The sequence below is a fragment of the Otolemur garnettii genome, unplaced genomic scaffold (assembly GCF_000181295.1).
Source record: "Otolemur garnettii isolate 467f Iridium unplaced genomic scaffold, OtoGar3 scaffold00153, whole genome shotgun sequence".
NCBI classification, from domain to species: domain Eukaryota; kingdom Metazoa; phylum Chordata; class Mammalia; order Primates; family Galagidae; genus Otolemur; species Otolemur garnettii.
The window spans coordinates 4401644-4424478 of record NW_003852548.1 but is presented as its reverse complement, the minus strand read 5'-3'; the positions used below and the strand labels follow the sequence as shown (position 1 = coordinate 4424478).

The 22835-nt window shown below is 38.3% G+C and overlaps 1 protein-coding gene across 1 annotated transcript in view; it reads left to right on the top strand.

Annotated features, from left to right (window-relative positions):
* SHROOM4 (shroom family member 4) overlaps positions 1 to 22835 on the top strand; it is a 288513-nt gene that overhangs the window by 13483 nt on the left and 252195 nt on the right. The gene's annotated exons all lie outside the window — the stretch shown is intronic.

Sequence of the window (22835 nt, the reverse complement as noted above, 5' to 3'; positions counted from 1 at the left end):
TCTGCTTAAGGATGGTTTTGGCTCTTAGCCCTTCTCACCTGCATTAGGGTTTAGGTTACATCCCGCTCCCCTTTCAGCCACTAATAAAAGCCAAAAGAATTAAGGATCAGGGAGAGTTAATTCCCACTGCTAAGGCCCAGGTGGGGCCCTTCCATTGCCCATCCCCTAGGTTGGAAGTCCTAATTTAAGGCTGAGATCTAGTCTAAGCCTGTAAGTGACAATGATCTGGAACAGGCCCCAGAAAAGCACTTGACAATCAGGTTTTGCCCTCTCCTCCCCTCCCCTCCCCTCCCCTTTTCTCTTCTCTCCTCTCCTTTCCTCTCCTCTCCTCTCCTCTCCTCCCCTCCCCTTCCCCATCTTCTGTTGTGTTTTAGAGGAGACAAATGACACCAGGGACCAAGCCAACCCATGCTATTTGGAAATGGAAATGATGTATCATAGATCTGTGGAGGTGAGGAAGAAACTTGCTCTTTCCCTCAGAAGTTCCTGAAAGATAAATTCATGATTAAGGCAGATTAATAAGAGAAAGGTTTATTTACAGTGCACAGGGGGAGAATCATGGAGTGATTATCCAATATCCCAGTGGCACCCATACATTTTTCTACCTGCCTTTTTTTTGAGGCGGGTAGATGAGCAGTATGGGTGACTCTGTTTAGGGGGAACAAATGGTTGCTAGAGTAGAGGAATGGATGGGGAAACAAATTAACTTGTAAATTATTCTCTTAACAAATAAAGTTAACCTGAGAGATGGATATTATATTTAAAATCATTTGGGCCAGGTTTGGTTGCATTTTTCCTGCAATATGCTGAGATAACAGGGAGGGGAAGGGAAGTCATCAGTCTAGTTTATACAGGTAAAGGGAAAGCAACTTCAAGAAACTGTAATTCAAAATAGTTTTTATACTAAGGAGTCATATTTTGGGGTGAAATTTCCTGAGCTCCTTCAGTTCCTTTCATCTAAACTGGGAGATTCAGATGAACATTTTTTGTTTTTAAAGTCCTTGACCCAACTTCAGTACAATACTGGCAGTTTCATTCAGAATTAAATATGCCATTGATATCTCTCCCAACTCAAAAGAGATGCATAGTATGAGCTCTGAGATAGTAAGCTCAGATGGGAAAGGGCAGCTTTGAAGGATGATCTTGCAAAGAGTTGGGATAGGCAGGAAGAAGCCTCCTTCTGGAACAACTACTCTACTATAGTCTCCTCCTCAGTGGTTTCCCTCTCTTTGATCACCCCCTGCCCAGGCTTAAAATTATTTAATGGTTCCCTGCTGCCTGCAGAATAGAGCCCAAACTACTTTCACCTGCTGTTACAGACCATTCTCCATCTGCCTCTGGTCTTAGCACTTCATCCATACCGTATGTTTTCAAGCAGAATGGTTTATCCGCTTCTCTCCAAACCCACCTGAAAAATTCTGGCCTCTGATATTCACATCCTGATGTTCCTTCCAGTGGCTCAGCTTCACATCATATCCTTGAAAGCCTTATTCTTACCTTTCTGCTTCTCCTCATAGGGCCTAACCTTTAAGCCCTAGCTCTAAGCCTCCTGTTTGAAATGCTAGAGTTCTGATTTTTCAGTAGACATATTTCAGTACTTTGGCTGTCTTGTGTTCAGCTTGCTGTCATCTTCTCAGAGGACGCATCTTCTATATCTTAACCATCCTCAGCACAGAGCACAGAGTAGACTCTCCAGAATGGTTTGCTGGTTGAGAGAATATGTAGGAAGAGTCAAGCAAAAATTTCCCACTCAGTCACCTGTAATCTTTCTCCTTTCCACTGTCAGCCCCAAACTGGAAAGAGGATATGACTTGAAGATCTGGATATACTATCCAGGTTTTCCAGACTTTGCTTGACACGTAGTTAAGTGGGGTGAGCCTTGAATGACACACACATGTAAGCTAGGAATAGAAGGAACACTTAGAAGAAAATTTTGGTGTTAGTAGAATTTGAGAGAGATCCCAGATATAACCCAGGATGAGAAGGGAGATGGCAGCAATAGAGAATAAGACTATTACCTACTTGTCCCCAGGGTTGCCTGGAATTTGGTTTGCAGACAATGGGTTTCCCTGTATGTGAGGTGTGTTCAGAGGCTTGCCTGTGGGAGAGGCCTGCTGGGTGATGATGACAGCATTTCCCATACTATTGGGATCTATCGCTGTGAGATTCTTAAAGCAGCAGCCACCGTCCTTGTTGCTGTGTGTTCAAGGTGGTTGTGTTGTGAGTCTTCTGCCTAATTCAAGTATTTCACTGCTTCAGCTGAGAGGCAGTAGCTTTAAGTGAACTAGTGTGTGTGTGAGTGTATATGTGTTTTTTCACTCTTGCTTAAGCAAGCCCTAATGTGTTCTGTCTGACTGGCCTTGGATGTGAGTCACTGTCTGGTATTTATACTCAATGCCTTAAGTGTCCTCATTATTTGACTGTGACATTCCTTGCCTTACTATTTTACTCAAAGCTAAGAATGCTGAAAAGGGCCAAAAGGAACCGACTCTGTCTTCCTTCCTAGTGGGGACTTTCCTCATTGGTGGCTATCTCTGTGGTAGTCAATTAGGTTTTGTCAGGGCATTAAAGGGACCAGATTCAAATTCACAGTGGTGGTACTGTGACAGTTTAAGAGGCCCAGGTCAAGGCAGGTAGATTGCTGGAGCTCAGGAGTTTGAGATCAGCCTAAGCAAGAGCAAGATCCGTCTCTACTAAAAATAGAAAAACTAACTGGGTGTTGTGGCGGGTACCTATAGTCCCAGCTACTTGGGAGGCTGAGGCAAGAGGATTGTTGGAGCCCAGGAGTTTGAGGTTGCTGTGAGTTGTGATGCCCCTGCAGTCTACCCAGGGCCACAGAGTGAGACTCTGTCTCAAAAAAAAAAAAAAAGACACACTATGGGGGATTCTCTTAGTTGGTTCCTGTACAGTCTACTTCTGGAGAATTTGACTCACTGGAGCGAACTTTTAGAAACAGGTCTCACAAGGGATCCTAGGAAGTGCTTGTCTTTATGGTGATTTTTAGTAAATGTGAAAGGAGTACAAACAATCTGAGAAAGTCCTAGAGAGGAGGTGATTCGGCATTTGTAGGCATTGGTGAGAGAAGCAGAGAATGTTAGCTTGTTTGTTACTGCTGTTCCCATTACAGTCCTTCCAAAGTTTCAAATTTTGTCTTAGAAACATGCTCTTTAGAGTATGGGAATGGTAAACCCCATCAGGGACACTGTTGTTATCAAAGGGACAGAGCCTCAGATAAGAAGGACATGGCTGCTAACATGGTCATTTAGAGGCCAGGCATCCAGTAAATCATTTGAGAATGAATTAAAGGTTCAAAGGGCAGAAGAGAATTCTTTGGGTGACCTCATAGGTGCTTGAGAAATCAAAGGGTTCGCTTATGTGCTTTTATGTTTGGAAGGCTGGTTCAGAGGGGCAAGGGAAGGGAAATACACAGTAAAATATTGGCATTGCTATTTTCAAATGCTTGAGACCCTTAACTCAGGGCTGGGTATGATCATAGTTACCATTAAGTAAATACTTATTATATATTATATTATTATATCTTGAGAATTTTATATGCATACTCTCTAACCTTCTCTTCACTACTATAAATTAAGTGATAGTATGTACTATTTCTATTTTAAAGATGAAAAATGAGGTTTGGAGAGGCCAAGTATTGTTCTCCAAGTAATAATGGCCAGTAAGTGGTAGAACTGTGATTTGAACCCACCTCTATCTCACCTCAAATCATATATACCTTAAAATTTTGTTTTAAATGTTTAAATGGACATTTCATGCCCCTTTTTTCTTTTTCTAATGTCACTATTAACTATTATGACTATATTTTGTGTCATGGCATTGGAAAAGGTAGATCTCACATATCAGTCATTTCATAGCTTTTGAGGGGAAGCTTATTTAAAACACAGATTAGACTCTTAGGATTAAATAATATAATACATGAGATATACTTAGTAACTGTGTCCCTATTCTAAGATGTAGAAATTGAGACTAAGAAGAATAAGTAACTTTTCGAAATTCATTGGACCAGTAACTGGCAGAGCAGGTATTCAAAATTTGGTTTATCTGATTTTAGAAAACCTGTTCTTCTAAAAGTTCCTGTTGCCTCTCAAACTGGGAGGGTAGTAAGCAACAAATAAAAAAACAGATGTGTCCTTCTTGGTCCCTGTAAACCAACCCTTCTTACCTTTCTCTTTGCCAACACATGCTTTTAAATGAACGGTGGACTTCCTTTCTCTCTCCCTCCCTTCCTTTCTCTCTTTCTTCTTCCCTTCTATTATTCCTAACACAGTTTAATTGTTTAAATTGTTATTTAAGGGACAGGTGATATTTGTGAAACAAAATTCTAAAAACACATAAATAGGTATGTCTTGCATCATTTCTGTCCCTAAACCACATACTTTCCATTCCTAGAGGCAATTACTATTATCAATACCTTGTGTACCCTTCTTTTTTTTTTATTTTGGTGACAAAATCTTATTTTGTCACCCTGGGTAGAGTGCTGTGCTGTCATTGTTTACAGCAACCTCAAACTCCTGGGCTCAAGGGCTCCTTTTGCCTTAGCCTCCCACGTAGCTGGAACTACAGCCCACCTACACCCATGCCTGGCTGTATTTATTTATTTATTTATTCATGTTTTACAGAGACAGAGTCTCACTTTGTCACCCTTGGTGGAGTACTTTGGCATCATAGCTCACAGCAACCTGAAACTCTTGGGTTCAAGCAATTCTCTTGCTTCAGCCTCCTTGGTAGCTGGGACTACAGATGCCCACCACAATGTCTGGCTATATTTTGTTGTTGTTGTTGTTTGTTTAGCTGGCCTGGGCTGGGTTCGAACCCATCAGCCCCAGAGCATGTGGCTGGCGCCCTAACCACTGAGCTACAGGCACCCAGCTTGCCTAGCTATTTTTAGAGACAAGGTTTAGCTCTTGCTCAGGCTGGTCTTGAACTCCTAAGTTCAAGGGATCCACCTGCCTCGGCCTTCCAGAGTGCTAGGATTATAGGCATGAGCCACCACGCCCAGCCTGTGTACCCTTCTAAAGATACCATTCCAAAGATAGCAATAGGTGCATTATATGTAAGTGTGTTGTGTATATTTGTGTATATGTATGCTTTAGTGTCCCTGTTTCTTCATGCCTATGTCTTCCTTAATCCTCTCCAATCTGGCTTCCAGTGAGGTCTTCCTGAGGGCCAAATTTACTGGCCTCTTTGTTGTCTTTATCCTCCTCATTTTCTCTCCATAATTATGTTATTTTTTTCAGGTATTTGTTGGATAGGTAATGTAGTCACATGGTTCAAAAACCATGAATAGTTTCTTACTCATCCTTGATCTGCTCAGTTTTACCCCCCATCACTGGGCTTAGATTTTTTAATGTATCTTTCCAGAGTCTCTCTGTACATACAAAAGCAAATGTGAATATAAAAACTTTATCTTGCCATTTACACAAAGATAGCATACTAAACTTCACTTCCGTACCTCACTTTTTTTTACTTACATATCCTGGAGATCTTCCCCCATCAGTTTATAAAAGGTTACCTCCACTTTTTAGTAGCTGTATTATGTTAATTATTTAACCAGTTCTTAGTATTGCTAGTCATTGGCATTGTGTCCAGTGTACCACTCTGACTTGACCTTCTTCAAGCCCTGCTGCCACCTCCTGTGACTTTGAACTCTCTTGTGTCTCTACCCACCTCGCTGTTTTTCCATTCTCCTTTCTGAATCAACTTCCTGTCCTCTCCCCATACTGTGGATATTCTCCAAGGCCCAGAGCTTAGCATCCTTCTTCTTCTCTCTCTCTCTCTCACTCTCACCCTCGCTCATCTCTACCTCTATCTATCTCTAACTCTATCTCCACTTTTCCTTAAACAAGAGCAATAATGAGATCTCATGACTTTTGAATCTCTAGTCTTAATCCTCTAGTCTTAATCTTTTCAACTGTCTGATAGATAGTATCTACATTTTTTTAGCCTCAAATCCCAATATGTCAAAAACAGAAATTATCTTCCCCTTGCAAAACAGGCTCTTTTCCTTGGCCTTATCACCTCCCACTCAGTTAGCAATGAAATCTTGGAGTCACTGCTTACTCATGCCCTATATCCAGTCAATCACCATATTCTGTCAGTCTTTCTTTAAAACAGCCCTCATAGCCATCCTTTTCTGTTAATTCCTGCTACTCCCATCCTCTCCCAAGCCCTTATTACTTTATGTCTGGATTTCTGGACTCCTGGCTGACTTCCCTGCTTTCAGGCTCACCCTTTTTTATTTATCTTGTAAGTCACTTCTTCTATCTGAGAATTTTAGTTTCCCTGTCTGTACAATGAGGAAATTACATTAACTGGTTGTTCTTTGAAGTCCTTTCCACCTCCAACCTTCTAGACCAGAAATGTTCCCAAACAGTATGTCACCACCTCCCACCATTCCCACTCCATTAGATTATACTACTCACTCTCACTTGAATAGTTGCTATGGCCCCATGCTCCAAGTAATGCCTTTCCTCCATATTGTTCCTAGAGTCTTTATCGTAAATTAACTTGTAGTTGAAAGGAATCTTAGAGGTAGGCCATAAATGGTACTGCCTGAGTACCATTTATAACACCCTTGAATTTGATTGACCAGCCTGTGCTTAAACCCTTCTGTTGATGGGAATACACTCTCATAAACTAGCCCTTTATATTCTCAGATAGCTAGAGTTGTTCTTTATCTTCTACCACAAACCAATGCCAGTTGCTCTAAATTCCTTCATCTTGATTTAAGTTCAAATCCCTTAGGTCTGGCATAGCAATTTCTCCCCAGATATGGCTCCTACCCTCCCTTATAGACTTAAACATTGGCTACTTCCTTTGCACTTTATCCAAATAAAGAAAACAGCTATCATTTATTGAGAACTTACTGGATGTTAGACACTGTTATAAGTGATTTTACATGTATTATTTAATCCAAACAGCAACCACATAAGTTTCTGTTTTTATTCTCCATTTTATAGAGGAAGAAAATGTGACATATGGAAATCCAAATGATTAACCTGAGTCTCAAAGTTAGTGAATGGTGGAGCTAGAATTTTAACCCAGAAAGGCTATCTCCAGCACCCATGACAGTAATCACTGCCATAAACAGTCTGTGACTGCTCTGTTCAAATGTGACAACTCACTGTTTCCTGAACATGCCCAATGCTTTGTTCATCATAGTCTCTTAAAACATATTTCTATTCCTATCAACCTGACTAAATCCTACCTATTCTTTGAGGCCTTTGCAAACTGTACTTCCTTCTAGTTCAGTGGTTCTCAACCTTCCTAATACTGCAATGTATTTTTATTGTTAAAAAGGGGTCATGACCCACAGGTTGAGTACTGCTGTTCTAGTTTCATTCTCCCCTATCTTCCATCCCTCCATTTTTCCTTCCATTCCTCCCTTCACAAAATTTTCAGAACTTTCTCCACCTCTCTTCTGATGTTCACCATGTTCTTTCTATTGAGCTATGTGCATGCTTGTTTTATATCTTTAATGGGATACATCAACTCCTTGAGAGCAGAGTCCTTAGATAGAAACTGCTAGATTATGTTTTTTTGCCCCACATATATTCCTAGAACATTTAGGCTTTAGGAACTTTTGTAAGATTTGAGATTACTTCTTTTCATATTATATGTTTGCATGAATTTCCTATTTCTGAATCTAGTTTCTTTATTTGGCTCTAAATTCATTTCTGGTATTACCCCATGGTTTGTACATTTATTCCCAGATAGCATCAGTGACAGTGCCAGAAAACAGACAGTTCTGAAGGTTGCCATCCATAGTCATATTTTATATATAATTTCTTCCTTTATTTGTAATTTGACTTCCTCAATCTTTATTATTTCAGATTTTCCCTTTATCTTGCCCCTAACAGGTATTACTGTGCTTAAAAACTGATGGAAATTTTGATATTTTGTACATAGATAGAAAGGTAGATACGTAGATACATACATACATAGAAACTTTACAACTCAACTAGAAATTGTGGAACTCACTCATCTTGCATAACTTAATTTTATCCTCTGTGTGTGTGTGTGTGTGTGAGGAAGGAGAGAGAGAGAGAGATAGTTGGTGGGAGGAAGGGAGAGAAGTGATGCGTTTGTTGGGTGGTTGCAAGGATAGTTGTTTTAGAGTAGAAAACTTCCTTGTCTTCTGTGCTAAGAAAGCCCCTTTAAAATGTATATAACATAATTCAATTTTAAAAGTTAAACAAAATAGAACTAAGGAACAAATAAAAAAAATAAAATGCCACATCCTATAGAATTTCTTCTTTTTCCTTCTCCTCTTCTCTCCTCGCCTTGCCTGGCCTGGCCTCACCTTACCTCTCCTCTCCTCTCCTCTCTTCTCCTCTCCTCCCCTCCCCTCCTTCGGTACTTCCTCCTCTCACTTTGTAGTGATTGTGATTTCCCATTTGTATATTGTAACTGATTTTTATCTAACATTTGCCAAGCTCTCTGGCTAAGTAATGTACACTTCTCTAGTATGTTAGACAAGAATGTGATCTGCTACCCAGACAGGCTAATTCAATGGTAACAGGTTGTTCTCTAAAGGATCATGACACAGTTATTAATTCCCTGTGTGTACCAATTTAACTACATTTCAGAAGTCATAAAAAAAATAGTTCCAGTTCACTAAGCATTAACAATAAATCACTAGTAAGTACTTTAAAATTTTTTATTGATGGATTGGCTGGCATTTTACTTGAGTATAATCCACCTACCTTGGGATGTCTAACTTATTTTTGTAAAGTAAAAATGTGCTCTTGATTTTTTTCTCTGGCCCCATAATATCTTTGTCATCCCCCACCCCCCACCCTGTACAACTTTCACAGGGCCCCCTTTTCTTCTCCCTTCACATATTTCATCAGACTCTTCAAAAGAGTCATAGACTGCTCATGATTATTACCAAACCATATGGGAACACACATCTTATTTTGTCTTCTTCTACTCTCTTCTATAAGGGTTATGACTTATTAAATGAATAAGAAGATTAGTTTTAACTGTTGGAGAACCTAGGAACAGGTAGCCCTGCCTTAATTTCACAATCCCAGAAAGCCAAAGTTAGTGAACCTTCTTTCTTTTCTTTCAGCTAACACCTGAAATCTGTTCTCCAGAAGGGTGATATAAGTTACCAAAATATACATTAGTGTGTAGCCTTCATGACCCTTTATTGTTTTTAGTACAATCATCTGGATTAGAAAGGTCTGGTAGTCATTAGATAGTCTCCTATGCCAAAATGGATTGTGCCAACTGGGTAATGTTTAACTACAATGTAAGTATACTAATTTTTTCCCAATCTTTACATTTTAATATTTTAATTCAGAAAGTATATTATTATGTCTTATTAAAATTTTACATTCATCTAATTTACTTTTCATTGTACTGAGAACATTTAACATGAGATCTACACTTATAACAATGTTTTAAGTGCACAGTAACCCATTGTTAACTGTAGACATGATGTTTTACAACAGATCTCTAGAACATGTTCATCTTGCATAATAGAAACTTTATACCTGTAGAACAGCAACTGCCCCTTTCCCTCTCCCCTCAGCATGGCAACCACCATTCTACTCTCTGCTTCTATTGGTTTGTCTATTTTCCGTATTTCCAGTAGGTAGAATCATGCAGTATTTGTCCTTTTGTGACTAGCTTGTTTCATGTAGCATAATGTCTTCCATATTCATCTATGTTGCTGCATATTGCAAGATTCTTTCCTAGATAATATTCCATTGTGTGTTATACCACATTTTCTTTATCCATTCATCCATTGATGGACATTTGGGATGTATCTTTACCTTGATAACTATAAATAATGCTTCAATGAACGTGGAAGTACAAATGTCTCTTCGAAATCCAGATTTTGGCTGGGTGCCGTGGCTCACACCAGTAATCCCAGAACTCTGGGATTGCTTGAGTTCAGGAATTTAAGACCAGCCTGAACAGGAGTGAGACTCCATTTCTAAAAACAGCTGGCCACGGGCAGTGCCTGTGGCTCAAAGGAACAGAATGCCAGCCCCATATACTGGAATTGGCTGGTTCAAACCCAGCCCTGGCCCAAAACTGCAAAAATAAATAAATAAATAAATAAATAGATAAATAAATAAATAAAAATAGCTGGCTGTTGTGGTGGGCACCTGTAGTCCCAGGCACTTGGGAGAATAAGGCAAGGAGATCTCTTGAGCCCAAGAGTTTGAGGTTGCTGTGAGCTATGACGCTACAGCACTTTACCACAGGTGACAAAATGAGACTCTGTCTCAAAAAACAAACGAAAAGTCCAGATTTCAATACTTTTAGATAAATTCCCAAGGCTGGACATGGTGGCTCATTCCTATAATCTCATGCCTGTAATCCTAGCATTGAGAGGCCCAGGCAGGAGGATCATTTAAGGTTAGCAGTTTGAGATAAATACATGAAGTGGGATTGTTGGGCTATATGTAGTTCTAGTGTGAATTTTACAAGGAACCTTTATAATGCTTTTTATAGTAGTTGTACTGATTTACCCTCCCATCAACAATGTACAAAGGTTCCAATTTCTCCACATCCTCACCTCAACACTTGCTATTTTTATTTTTATAATTGCCATCCTAACAAGTTTGAGATAATATCCCACTGTGGTATTATTTTCATTTCCCTGATGATTAGTGATATTGAGCATCTTCTCATATGTCTGTTGGTTGTTTATCTTAAAGAAATGTCTATTTAAGTTCTTTACCCATTTTTCAATTAGATTATTTTCTTATTTTGCTTTGGAATTATATTAGTTCCTTGTATTAATTTGGAAACTAACCTCTTATCAGATAAATGTTTTGCAACTATTTTCTCCCAGAGCATCATGGAGGCCATTGTGCGGCCATTACAGTGTGGTGGGGAGCTGCAGATAACAGGTATCATGACAGGTGTGACCAAGGAGACAGCAACCTTAGAAGCCCATTAGAAAACATGGGCATGGTGAGCAAGCTGTTTCAAGCTGTTTATAGCTTCCCTTTTGTGCTAAGTAAATAAAATTTCTCTTACAGTAAAAAAAGAAAAAAATTCTCCCATTCCATAGGCTGCCTTTTCTCTGCTTAACTGATTATATTGTTGTCCAGAAGCTTTTCATTTTGATGTAGTTCCATTTGTTCATTTTTGCATTTGTTATCTGTGCTTTTGAAGTCATAGCCAACAAAGCAGTGCTAAAACAAATATCAAGAAACTTTTCCCCTATGTTTTCTTCTAGAAGTTTTACAGTTTCGGGTGTTATGATTTCTCTATAGTATGTAAGAAAGGGGTCCAGTTTCATTCTTTTGCATATGGATATCCAGTTTTTCCATACTATTGTTAAAAAGACTATTCTTTCCTCATTGTGTAGTCATGGTACCCTTGTTGAAGATCATTAAACCACATGTAGGTGGGTTTATTTCTGGGCTGTCTGTGTTGTTCCATTGATTTGTTTATCTGTCTTTATGCCAGTACCATACTGTTTTTATTATTATAGCTTTGCAATATAATTTGAAATCAGAGTGTATGACACTTCCAGCTTTGTTTAAGATTGTTTTGGCTGTGCAGTGCCTGTGGCTCAAAGGAGTAGGGCACTGGCCCCCTAGGCCAGAGGTGGCAAGTTCAAACCCAGGCCCAGCCAAAAACTGCCAAAAAAAAAAAAAAAGATTGCTTTGGCTATTTGAGTTTTGTTGTGATTCCCTATGGATTTTAGAATTGTTCTTACTTCTTATGTCAGATTACTATGAAGATACAAATGATTAGGTTACATTGTTTGTATTTGTTAGGTATAATTCAAGTTATAGTTGAGCTCTTCACCCAGGGAGTATGCTGTATACCCTTACATTGTACCCAGTAGATACAAGCTTACCAATACCCTTTTCTCTTTGACCCCTCCCCTCAACTTAAATTTAATTGTGTTTTTCTCTCATGTGGGAGTGTAATTGTTTCTCTATTGGTTTCATATTAGTATTACATGCATTAGATACTTGCTTTTCCATTCTTGTGATACTTTACTAAGAAGAATGTACTTAAGCTCAATCCAGACAAATACAAGATGTAAAGTCTCTACTTTTTATGGCTGAATAGTATGCCATGGTGGTGTGTGTGTGTGTGTGTGTGTGTGTGTGTGTGTATACATACACACACACACACACACACATATATATATATATATATATATATATGTCACAGTTTATTAATCCATTCATGAGTTGATGGGTACTTGGGTTGATTCCATGTACTAGTGATAATGAATTGAGCTACAGTTAACATTCTAGGGCAAATGTCCCTATGGCAAAATGTTTTGATCTTCTGGGTAGATACTTAGTAATGAAATTGTGGGATCAAATGGAAGATTTGCTTTTAGATCTTTGAGGGTTATCCATACTTTTTTCCTTATAGAGACTCTATAAGTTTGAAATCCCACCAGCGGTGTAAGAGTATTCCCTTCTCTCTACATCCATGCCAGCATTTGCAGCTTTAGGACTTTGTGATATAGGCTATGGTCACAGTGGTTTTGATTTGCATTTCTCTGATGATTTGGGATGATGAGCATTTTTTCATGTGTTTATTGGCCACTTTCTGTCTTCAGAGAAATTTCTCTTCATCTCTCTTGCCTACTTACAAATGGGGTACTTTGCTCTTTCTTGTTAATTAGTTTTATTTTTCCATAAATTCTAGTTATCAGCCCTTTGTCAGATTCATAGCATGTAAGTAAAGCATCTTCTGCCATTCTGAAGGCTGTCTTTTTGCTTTAGTTGTTGTACCCTTAGCTGTGCAGAAGGTTTTTAGCTTGATCATGTTCCATTCATTTCCTTTTGGAGTTGCTGCAATTGCTAAGGGAGTCTTCTTCATAAAATATTTTCCCAGGCCAATGTTGTTAAGAGTTTTCCCCACATTTACTTCTAGAATTGTTACTGTTTGTGTCTTAAATTTAAATCATTTATCCAGTGAGAGTAAATTATTATAAGCAGCAAGAGATGTGGGTCCAATTTCAGTTTTGTATACATGGCTAACCCTTTTTTCCTGCACTACTGATTAAATAGGGATTCTTTTCTCTGTTTTATGCTTTTGTTTGGTTTTTTGAAGATCAGATAGCAATATGTGGCTGATTTCATCTCTAAATTTTCTATTCTATTCCACAGATTTATAACTCTGTTTTTGTACCAGTACCATGCTGTTTTGATCACAGTAGACTTGTAGTATATCACCCGAAGTCTGGGAACATGATGCCTCCAGATTAGTTTTTATTTCTTAGATTTGCATTGGCTATTCAAAGACATTTTTTCTATTTCTATATGAAACAAAGTGCTGTTTTTTCAAGTTCTTGAAAGTATGATGTTGGTACTTTGATGAGGATTGCATTACATCTGTAGATCACTTGGGAAGTATGGACATTTTAACAATGAGCTTGGAATATTCTTCCATTTGTTAATGTCTTCTGCTATTTCTTTTCTCAGGGTTTCATAGTTCTCTCAGTAAAGATCCTTAACATTCTTTATTAAGTATATTCCCAGGTATTTAATTTTCTCTGAAACTACTGTAAAAGGTATTGTGTCTTTGATTGTATTCTCAGCTTCAATGTCATTGGCATACATGAAGGGTACTGATTTATGGACACTGATTTTGTATTCTAAGAGGTAACTGTATTGCTTGATCACTTCCAGGAGGCTTGTTATTGAGACCCTGGGATTTTCTAAGTACAAGATCATATCATCAGCAGAGAGTGAGAATTTGATCTCTTTTGTCCTTGAGTGACCTTGAGCTCCTTCTCTTGCCTGATTGCATTAGCAGAACTTTTAGTGCTATGTTGAATAACCATGGTGATAGTGGACATCCTTGTTAGTTCCAGTTCTAAGTGGAAATGCTTTCTTACTCCATTAAGTATGACATTGACTGTGGGTTTGTTGTAGCTGACTTCTACCAGTTTAAGAAATGTCCCATCTATGCCTATTTTCTTAAGTGTTCTTGACAGAAAAGAATGCTGAAATTTGTCCTTTGCTTTTTCTGCATCTATTGAGAGGATCATATGGTCTTTGTTTTTCCTTCTATTTATATGGTGAATTACATTTATTGATTTGCGTATGTTAAACCAACCTTGCATCCCTGTGCTAAAACGTACTTGATTGTGATATATAATTTGCTTAAAGTGTAGCTGTATTCTGTTAGCTATGATCTTATTGAATATTTTTGCGTCAATATTCATTAATGATTTTGGTCTGTAGTTTTCCTTTTTTGTTGGGTCCTTTACTGGTTTTGGTATCAGGGTAATGATTTACCCTGTTTGTTTGTTTTTTAGAACGTGTTGGGGAGAGTTCCTTCCTTCTCTGTTTTTGGAGATAGATTCTGCAATATAGGTCTGAGTTCTTCTTTGAAGATTTGGGTAATTCTAGTGTGAAACCATTTGGTCCAGGACCTTTTAGAGGGGGGAGGTTTTGTATTGTTAGTGCAATTTTAGTACTTGATATTGGTCTGTTCAAACTTTCTTTTTTTTATTTCTTATAGCATAACTATGTACATTAATGCAATCATGGGGTACAGTGTGCTGTTTTCATATACATTTTGAAATACTGTCATCAAACTGGTTAACATAATTTTCATGTCATTCTCTTAGTCATTAAGTTAAGACATTCATGCTCTGCTTTTAGAAAGATTCACTTGCACCCTTGTAAGATAAACCATAGAGGTGACCCCACCAATCACCCTCTCTTCCCCCATACACCCTCCTTGCCTCCCCTCTCCCACCCCTTCCCATATTCTAAGGCTATAATTAGGTTATGACATTCCTATAAAAGCTATGAATTACTTTCAAAATAGGGCTGTGTATATTGGATACTTTTTCTTCCATTCTTGAGATACTTTTCTGAGAAGAACATTTTCTAATTCCATCCGTATAAACACAAAGGAGGTAAAGTCTCCATCTTTCTTTAGGGCTGCATAGTATTCCATGGTGTACATATACCACAGTTTGTTGATCCATTCGTGGATCAGTGGGCATTTGGGCTTCTTCCATGACCTAGCAATTATGAATTGGGCTACAATAAACATTCTGATACAAATATCTTTGTTGTAATTTGATTTTTGGTCTTCTGGATATATACCTAATAAAGGAATTGCAGGATCAAATGGCAGGTCTATTTTTAGTTCTCTCAGTGTTCGCCAGATGTCTTTCCAAAAGGAAAGAATTAATTTGCATTCCCACCAGCAGTGTAGAAGTGTTCCCTTTTCTCCACATCCACACCAAGATCTCTGGTTTTGGGATTTTGTGATATGGGCTAATTTTACTGGGGTTAGGTGGTACCTCAAAGTAGTTTTGATTTGCATTTCTCTGATGATTAAGGATGGAGATTAGTTTTTCATATGTCTGTAGACCATGCGCCTATCTTCTTTAGAGAAATTTCTATTCAAGTCCCTTCCCCACCCTGAAATGGGATTGCTTGTTTGTTCAAACTTTCTAATTCTTTCTGGTTGCACTTAGGGACATGATGTGATTCCAGGTATTGGTCCATTTCCTCTATGTTTTCAAATTTCTGTACATAAATTTTCTTATAGTAATCCATGATGATCATTTGTATCTCAGTGCTATCTGTTACTATTTCTCCTTTTCAGTTTCTGATTAAGGTTATTTGACATTTTACTTTTCTGTTTCTGGTTAATCTGCCAGGGGTTGATCAATTTTATTAATCCTTTCAAAGAACCAACTTTTTGTTTCACTGATCTTCTGAATGATTCTGTTATCAATTTCATTTAATTCAGACTCTTTTTTTTGTTATTTTTTTTCTTCTGCTAGGTTTTGGTTTGGATTGCTCTTTTCTAGTTCCTTGAGATAATTCATTAGGTTTTTGATGTTCACTCTTTCTCTTTTTTGGATATGGGCATTTAATGTGATAAATTTCCCTCCTAGGACTGCCTTTGTATTATCCCACAGGTTTTGATAGCTTGTGGCTTCATTACCATTTTGTTCGAAAAGTTTAATGATTTTATTATTTATTTATTCCTTGACCCATTTGTCATTCACCATAAGGTTGTTTAGTTTCCATGACTTTTTGAGAGGATGAATATTTTTGCTGGAATTAAGTTCTATTTCTATTCTTTGGTAGTCCAAAAGATACAAAGTATAATTTCTATTCTTATAAGTTTGTTGAGATTTGATTTGTGCATTATGATATGATCAATTTTGGAGAATGATCCTTGAGCTGACAAGAATACATACTCAGTATTATTAGGGTGGAATGTTCTGTATATATCTGTTAAGCCCATTTGTTCTAAAGTTGTGTGAATTCATTGCTACTTTGTTTAGTTTCTGCTTGAGGATCTGTCCAGTTCTGGCCGAGTGGTATTGAAGTCACCAGTGATTATGGTGTTGCAGGATATCATATTTTTCAGCTTGGTTCAGATTCATTTCATAAATCTGGGAGCATTTAAGTTGGGTGTATAGATATTTAGGATTGAAATATTTTCTTGTTGTATTGTTCTCTGGACCAGTATATAGTGTCCAGCTTTGTATTTCTTTATTTTTGTTGGTTTAAATCCAATTTTATCTGCAAAGAATATTTCAACCCCTACTTTCTTCTGATTTCCATTTGCCTAAAATGTTGTTTTCCAACCCTTCACCGTGAGTGTGACTGTATATAGTTGACATGTGCTTTTTTATCCAGTCAGTCAACCTGTGCTTCTTCAGTGGGGAATTCAAGCTGTTCACATTTATTGAAAGAATTGATAAGTATAGTGGAGTTCTGTTCATCTTATTTTGTAAAGGTCCATTGCTTAATTTTCTCACATGTCCATTGTGGAGGATAGGCTTTGTCCTTTGATTTCGGGGTCTCTTTACTTTGATGGTCATCTGTTGTAATCGTCAGTGTAAAGAACAGATCTGTGTATTTCCTGCAGAGGTGTTCCTATTGTAGCAAATTTCCTCAATATCTGCATGTCAGTAAAATATTGGATTTTTCCATCAAATATGAAGCTTAGTTTAGCAGGTACATCCTGGCCTGAAAATTGTTTTATTTAAGAAGGGGCAGATGATCACCCTCTTCTAGCTTGAAAAGTTTCAGCAGAAAAGTTCACTGTCACCCTATTATCTTTCCCCTTATAGGTAAGAAGTTGCTTATGCCTGGCTGCTTGCAGAATTTCCTTTTTCATTTTCACTTTGGCCAAGTTAATTATAATGTGTCTGCGATATGCTTTGTATGAATTGAATCATGCTGGGTTTCTGAAACTATCAGTACCTGAATTTCTGGCTCTCACTATGCTTCAGAAATTCTCCACCATTATGTCCTGAAGTAGAGATTCTATGCTTTTAGGATTTTCTTCTTCAGTAATCTGTATGATTCATAAATTTGTGCATTTGGTGTAGCTCCGTATCTTTCTCAGTGATACTTCTGCCTTTATTCTCTTCTTTTCTGGCTCTTTGAATGCTTGGGCAGTTCAAAAGTCTTGTCTTAGATTTCTGAGAATCTTTCTTTTCCATATTCTACTGTATTGCTGAGACTCTCTACTATGTTTTGAAATTCTGGAATGCCTCTTTCAATTCCTTAAGCTCTACTATATATTTCCTAATTATGTCCATATCCTTGGTGACTTTATCTTTAATTTTACTGATTTCTTGAGATAGTTTTCGAACTTCTTTTTGGATTTATTTTTCTACCTTCTCAATTCCATTCAGCTCATCTTATTTGCCATCCATATTCTGAATTCTATTTCTGTTATTTCAAAAAAAATTCTATTGATGGTATTTTCAGCTGTATCTTCCTTGTGATCTCTTGGGGGAGTTGATCTCTGATTTTTCATGTTCCCAGGATTCTTCTGCTGCTTCTTTCTCATGTGTGTTTTCAATTTGTTTATATATTTATTATTTTTTTAAGCTGGAACATTGGGTTTGTCCCTAAATAGTTATTGAGAGGTAATTTACTTAGAGTTCCATGGGCAGCATCCAGGAGACCTGTTTGGAAACTCAAACTGAAATCAGATCAGAAGCCCCAGGATATGGGGCTTGTCACTCCCCTTTACAGCTGACTAATCAAATGAGCTGCTGTCCCTTGCACACATGGCCTCCCTAAGCTATACATCAGGGCTTCAGAGTGTGAAGGTCTCTGAGAACTAGCCTTGCAATCTTCAGGTTGGGTGAGGTAGGGCTGAGGACATGATCCCCAGGTAATACTCCCAGACCAGGGATGGCTCCCAGATAATGAAATGGAACTGTTCTAGCCCACGTGCCAGCCCTGCCCTCAAGCAAATTATCAAGACACATTTTTGCCAGAGTCTGAGCTGCAACAGATTTGGCATACCTGGCTTTCTCGGATGGTGAAGTGGAATCTGTGGCTTGCTATCTACTTCCCAGGAATTTCCTACAGTGTGGTCACCTGGGACTAGACCTGCCCCTCTTTAAGTTGTCAGGAGGGGTACTGGGGGCTGAACCACTAGAGGTGGCCTCCTGGGCACAGATGCTAGACAGCACCACTCTAGAGGATAGTGAAAGATACCCCCCAGCAGGAGTGAGACTCAGGAGAGACCCATCTCACCAAAGTTAGTGTAATTGAGCCAGCATTTCCTTCTGCAGTGGGGGAGGCAGGGTGTACTCAATTCCTCAGGCCACACAATGCAAAGGTCCTTCAGAGATTCTACCAGATACATTGGGAGGTGGGGGGTGGGTACAGGACCTGTCTCCCTTTTCTCTCTTGGCTGGCTAAAGATCTCACTGGTTGCTGATGACAGGGCAACTGGCTTCTGTACCCCTTACTTTCTCAGTTGCTGCGGGCACTGAGTAGGATTCAAAACTCTATAACCTTCCTGGTACCTGGGGAGGGGGCAGCCCTCCAGGCTGACTGGGCTATGCTAGGCACTCCAAGTCACCTATGCTCTAGGAAGCAGGCATCTGATGCAGGCAGTCTGTTGTGCAACCCAAGAGATATAGGGAATGGATTGTGGCTGCAATGTGGCAAGGTGGCTAGAGTCAAAATTGCTCACTATTCTATCAGGCAGGAGAGGGACCCAGAGGAGGATATTCTTAGGTGTAGGAAAACTGGGTCTTTTCTCCCTTGCAGCACTCTCCCATGGGACAAGAGATCCTATGTTTTGCTGCTCAGAGAGCCCCGGGGTAGGGGACGCATCCACCTTACCCTTCTCTTTGGCTCTGGGCTCCTCCAGTATGGTCCACTCCAAAACTGTCCTCTGTTCTCTTCCTTCCCCTTTTTCGTTATCGTGCTCATGGTTTGACTCAGTGGGGTTGCTGAGTGCCTTGATTTCTCCTCCTTGTGATCTGCCCCTCCAATACCTTGTTCATGCATTATTCTCCTGAACCCACTGATCATCTTTATGATAGTTATTTTGTGTCTATCAGATAAATCATGTCTCCATTTCTTTGGGACTGGTTTCAGAAGATTCATTTTTTTCCATTGTGAGGAGCATCTTTCTTCCCCTTTTTCAATTTTTTTATGTTGGTATCTGCTCTTTAGACAAAAAGTTACCTCTCCCAATCTTCATAGACTAGCCTCATGCAGAAGACCCTCATCAATTATCCGAGACTTTGTGCTAGTACAACCTGCTTTTTCTGTTCTTAGCAGCCCTTAAGCATCAAGTATATACAGGGTCTCATCAGTGCTCTGAAATGAGTATGACTGAAGTTAGAGCAACTTTTGAAAAAGTTACTCATCAGACACTCTGTCCAACTCTTTCCCTCTCCAAGGACAAGTTGGTATCCAGGATTTTCTGCTCATTTGCTCTATACTGAGCCTGTTGGTGGGGCTATGGCAACTATAAGCTTAAATTGCCATCTCTGATCACACTGATCCTGAGAGAAAGTATAGCAGGTCCTATTAGCTCTTCAGTGTAGACAAGACAGAATCCAGTTCTTGGTGCATCCCCCAAAGAAGATGGGGCATTGGATATGTAGTCTAACTCCTTTCTTCCCCAGGGAGAATCTGAGAGCTAGGGTTTTTTTACCTGCTGGTTCTGTATTGAGATGGGGAGAGGGGCTATAGCAACTGCCAGACTAAACAACTGTCTCTGATCTCAATGGTTCTGAAATGGCTAGAATATGCTGGATTCCATCAACACTCTGAAACAGACAAGACAGAAGCCAGTCTTTTGGACATTTCCTGGAAAAGTTGGAGTATTGAACATATTGGTTAATTCTTTCTCTTCCTAGGTAAAAGCTGTGATCTACAGGGGTTTCCTCCCAATTGCTTGGCTCTGTGCAGAGCATAGGGATTATTGTGAGAGAGTACCTCAAGTTTACCAACTGGCTTTGGGGTGGCTAGTCTCATGCTCACTCACAGTATAGGAGCCCTTTGAATATTTTCTGTATTTCTGAGAAAGGAAATTTGTCCTCATTTTGTTTTTGAATTGGTGTGTTTATGGGAGTAGGAGAGTTCAGCCCTTCCTATTCCATCATCCTGTTAATGTCATTAACACTGATTTTTATTTGCTTGGGAAAGCAGTCCTATTTTACAAGTATATTCACTGTGATATTGAGGCAAAGTTTATATTTTTTATTTTTAAATAGGTATAAATGAAGTACAATAAATTAAACATGTATATGTACATATACAATTTGATGAGTTTTATCAATGCCTATGAAGTAATTACCACAATTAAGATAATTAAAATATTCATCACACTTAATGGTTTCCTTGCTCCCCTTTGTAATCCAGCCCCACAACCTTTAGGCAGCCACCAATAAGCTTTCTATCATTGTCATAGTTTCCATTTTCTAGACTCATCTATAAAATAAATAGTATGTATTTTGGGGTTGCCTTCTTTCACTCAACATAATTATTTTATATCCATTCTTGTTGGTGCATGTATCAACAATTTGTTCCTTTATATTGCTGAGTAACATTCTATTGCATAGATACATTATAGTAGTTTGTTTATGCATTTACCTGTTGTTGAACATTTGCATTATTTTTGGCTATTGTGAATAATTTGGGGTATTATGAATAAAGCTGCTATGAACACATTTTCCTTGTGTGAAAATGTATTTGAATTTTTCTTGGTTAAATCTATGACTGAGATGGATGAGTCATATGGTAGGTATATCATTATCATATTAAAAGACTACCAATTGTTTATCAAGTGGTTGTAAACATCTCACACCAGTAGTATAAGACAGTTATATTCCTGTACATCCTTACCAACACTTATTATGGTCAGTCTTTTTAAATGTAGCCATTCTAGTTGCTATTTATTGGTATTTCTTCGCAGTTTTATATTTTTATAATGGCTAGTGATGTTGAGGAACTTTTCATGTGCTCATTTTCCATATTTATACCATCTTTAGTGATGTTTCTGTGTAAATATTTTGCCCATTATTATTGTTTTTTTAATTATAATATTGAGTTATAAGAGTTATATATATATTCTAGATGTAAGTCCTTTGTTCGACATAGGAGATTTGCAGATATTTGCTCCCAGTCTGTGGTTTGCCTTTCCATTTCTTAAGTGTCTTTTGAAAAGTAAAAGGGTATAATTTTGGATTTTGATAAAGTCCAGTTTAATGATTTTTTTCTTTTATATTTGTGCTTTTTGTGTCCTATTTAAGAAGTCTTTGTCTTATCCAAATTCTAGTAAAATTTTGTAGATACCTTAAAATTTTCTACCTAGCTGATTATATCATCCACATGATTTTTCTTCTAGAATTTATATAATTTTAGCTCTTGCACTTGGGTGTAGGATCTATTTTGGGTTAATATATGTGGTGTGAGGTAAGAGCTGAGGGTTTTTGTTTGCTTTTTGCATATGGACAATTGGTTATTCTTGAACTACTTGTTGCACATGGGCATCAAATTGTTCCAGTGCTACTTGTTTTTTTTCTTATTAAATCATATTTGTGCACATAAATTCTATCATGGGATACAGTGTGTTGTTTCCATATACAATTTGAAATACTTTCATCCAATTGGCCAACATAGCCATCATGTCATTCTCATAACTGTTGGGTTAAGACATTTATATTCAACATTTAGAAACATTCACATGTACCCTTATAGGATAAATCATAGGCATAATCCCCGCAATCACCCTCCCTTCACCAATCCTCCCTCCTCCCCTCCCCTCCCTCTCCCCTTTCCCCGTATTCTTGGACTCCATATGGATTATAGTTTTCCTATGATAGTTAACAATTAGTTTCATAATAGGGTTGAGTACATTGGATATTTTTTCTTCCATTCTTGAGATACTTTACTAAGAAGAACATTTTCCAGCTCCATCCATGTAAACATGAAAGAGGTAAAGTCTCCATCTTTCTTTATGGCTGCATAGTATTCCATGGTGTACATATGCCACAATTTATTGATCCATTCACTGGTGATGGGCACTTGGGCTTTTTCCATGACCTAGCAATTGTGAATTGGGCTGCGATGAACATTCTGATACAGATATCTGTATTGTAGCGTGATTTTCGGTCTTCTCAGTATATACCTAGCAGAGGAATTATAGGATCAAATGGCCAATCTATATTTAGAACTCTGAGTGTTCTCCATATGACTTTCCAAAAGGGACATATTAGTTTGCATTCCCACCAGCAGTGTAGAAGTGTTCCCTTTTCTCCACAACCCCACCAGCATCTGTGATTTTGTGATATGGGCTAATCTTACTGGTATTAGATGATATCTCAAAGTAGTTTTGATTTGCATTTCTCTAATGATTAGAGATGATGAGCCTTTTTTCATATGTCTATAGGCCATGCGTCTGTCTTCTTCAGAGAAGTTTCTCTTTAAGTCTCTTACCCACCCTGAGATGGGATCACTTGTTCTCTTCTTGCTAATACGTTTGAGTTCTCTGTGGATTCTGGTTATTAGACCTTTGTCAGAAGCATAACCAGCAAATATCTTTTCCCATTCTGAGGGCTGTCT